The sequence below is a fragment of the Myotis brandtii genome, unplaced genomic scaffold (genome assembly GCF_000412655.1).
Source record: "Myotis brandtii unplaced genomic scaffold, ASM41265v1 scaffold97, whole genome shotgun sequence".
NCBI lineage: Eukaryota > Metazoa > Chordata > Mammalia > Chiroptera > Vespertilionidae > Myotis > Myotis brandtii.
In genome coordinates this window covers 1,763,429-1,766,211 of record NW_005372020.1, presented here as the reverse complement: position 1 = coordinate 1,766,211, position 2,783 = coordinate 1,763,429, and the positions used below count along the sequence as shown (strand labels likewise).

General features: G+C 51.5%; 1 protein-coding gene across 1 annotated transcript in view; it reads right to left on the bottom strand.

Moving 5' to 3' along the window:
* Positions 1-2,783, bottom strand: part of LOC102251215 — an 8,276-nt gene that overhangs the window by 3,863 nt on the left and 1,630 nt on the right. The gene's annotated exons all lie outside the window — the stretch shown is intronic.

Sequence of the window (2,783 nt, the reverse complement as noted above, 5' to 3'; positions counted from 1 at the left end):
CCTCAGGAGCAAACCCCCAGCGCCCTCTAGTGTCCAGGCCCAGACATACCATTGAGTGACATGGGGGCCAGAACCCATGAGAGGCCACCTCTGCCTTCCCACTGCTCTGCCCACTGCCCCTGCCCTAGGGCCAGGCCAGGGTCCCCTGTATGGCCTCCCCTCACCTTGGGGCACCTTCAGTCTCTACTCGGCATCCTCAGGGGGAGTCTGACCACAGCTCCCTGGGCTGGTCCGTGGTCAGAACTCAAGTGGCGGCTCCTGCACCAACTCTTAGACCAGGGTCAGGGCTCAGGTCAGGGCCAGAGCAGGGACAGCCCCGTGGGGGCGCGTCCCCTTCTGTGCGGGACTGGGGTTCTGTCTGGTGTGGGATTCACTCCTGGTGGCGGGAGGCCTCCTTCCCGTGGACCCAGGGCCCCGAGGAGAAAGGGGCCCTTCCCCAGGGCTGGGCAGGGGGGGAGGAAGCCCTCGTGGGCTGTCCTCGTCCGGGGTCAGGGGTCACTTTTATTTTCTGTCAATATTTCCTCCTCCTGACACCATCGTTCTCCATGAACCGTTGGCTATGGTCACTCCTGGGATCTGTTCTCAACGCACAGTCAGACGTTGGTATTTATCTGAGAGGAAAAAGGGAACATGCAGGACGTGCTGAGCAAAACTGTTGTTAAAATTTCTAATTGCTGTGCTAGGGCTTCATTTAATAACTTTATATATTAGTCACCACTCAGCCACCTTCAAATGCATGCATGGCCAGGCCGGCATGGCTCTGTGGTTGAGCATCAACCTTTGAACCAGGAGGTCATGGTTTGATTTCTGATCAGGGCACATGCCTAGGTTGCAGGCTCCATCCCCAGTAGGGGTTACACAGGAGATAGCTGATCCATGATTCTCTCTCATCATTGATGTTTCTCCCTCTCCCTCTCCCATCCTCTCTGAAATCATGCATGGTATTGTATATAAACGTCACCTCAATAAGGCTGATTGAAAAATTCAAGGATGGTGCATATTGTTGAAAATTGTGGGTAGAGGTATTGAGGGGAAAGCCCAGAAATGCAATGCCTTCTGCTCTGGGTTGAAACGTCTTTTTTCTCACTTCCTTGTGGGCGCGGCCACTGTGAGAGTCTTTGAGTTCAGGCAATTTTCGCTGACAACAATAGAAGGCTGGAAGGAAATTGTCTGCTGGGAATAATTGGTATTATATTTATTAAGATGAGATTGGGGGGCGGGTCTGAGATAGGAGGAACCCTAACAAAACAGGAAGAAGGATTCTTTATGTCCTTTGAAGATGTAGGTATTAAAAAGAAGCCCCAAACCAGCCTTCCTTCTTTTTTTTTTCTTCCTTCTTTTTTAAGGATATATTTTTATTGATCTCAGAGAGGGCGGGAAAGGGAGAGAGAGATAGAAACATCAATGATGAGAGAGAATCATGGATCAGCTGCCTCCTGCACACCCCCTACTGGGATCAAGCCCGGAACCTGGGCATGTGCCCTTGACCAGAATGGAACCCGATTGCCTTCAGTCTCAAGGCCCACGCTCTATCGACTGAGTCAAAGCGGCCAGGACCCAGCCTTTCTTCTTTATCTTGTCATTGCGGGCCAGCAGATCTGGAGGAGGACTGTACTATGCTGCTTCCTCTATATCCTTCGTAATTACCACAAAAGTCTGCTGAGATAGATGCAGGAGTCCGAACCCATGGAGGTTACTCTGGACACTGCCCCGGGAGGAATAACCGAACTAGACACCTGGGGAGCACATGCCTTGGATGTCCTCCAGATGAGCCCCATCTGAGCCGCGCCAGGTGAAATGCCAGCCACCAGGGTGTGGGCATGGATGCAGGTTCATTACTCGGGCGCCTCGGCTGACAAGCCCCAAATCCGCTTCCTTGTAAAAGGCGAGCGTAGTCACCGGGCCAAACATCACTTCATCGCAAATGACATAGTCACAAAACACCAGGCGGCAATGTTTCATCGCTGGAGGGTGACAGAGACCAAGAATCTAATCCAGGCTCCAGGTGGTCTTCGTAAAAGTTGCCACCAGGTGGCGTGGTTGCTAGGGAGAGGGCTGGCAATAGGTGTAGCTGGTTTCCCCTGTCTCCCTGCCCTGTGGTGGGGTGGAGAGGACGGATCCAATCCTTCTGGGTTAGCTGGGTTATGAGTGCTCTGTATCCCCAAAGGGCTCAGAAAATTAAAATTCAAGATAATGAGTTTTATTCTAAAAATTAATGTGTGTCCAGCAAAAAAAAAATAATTTTTTTTAATTAAAGAAGGTAGGAAATTTGAATCACTGGGGTGTGTATCCACAAGCCTTCCTGCAGTGGGAGTTAAAACATCAGCATCCAGCTGGACATCCACATCCAGTTCCAAAGACCAATGAGGGAGACGGAGAATTCCACTTCCGGGCGGCAGTGTGAAGAGCTCCCCAACAAAACTGGTGGAAATATATATTAAGGCCCAGTGCACGAATTCATGCACCAGTGGGGCTCTCGGTTGAGCCTGATCAGGCTGAAATGGGCTCTCCAACATCCCCTGAGGGGTCCCAGATTGCAAGAGGGCAGTTCTCGAGTGACGCACCCCAGAATCGAGCTCCCCCTCCTCTGGTTTCGAGTGCATCAACCGAGAACTGCAGCTGCCAAGTCACTGCAGCTCAGGAGCTCCTGTGTTGAGCATCTGCCCCCTGGTGGTCAGTGGGTGTCATAGGTACCGGTCAGACCGTCAAAAGGTTGGCCGGTCAGCCGGTCGCTTAGGCTTTTATATATAGAGATACTTTTTCTAATCACATATAAATATATT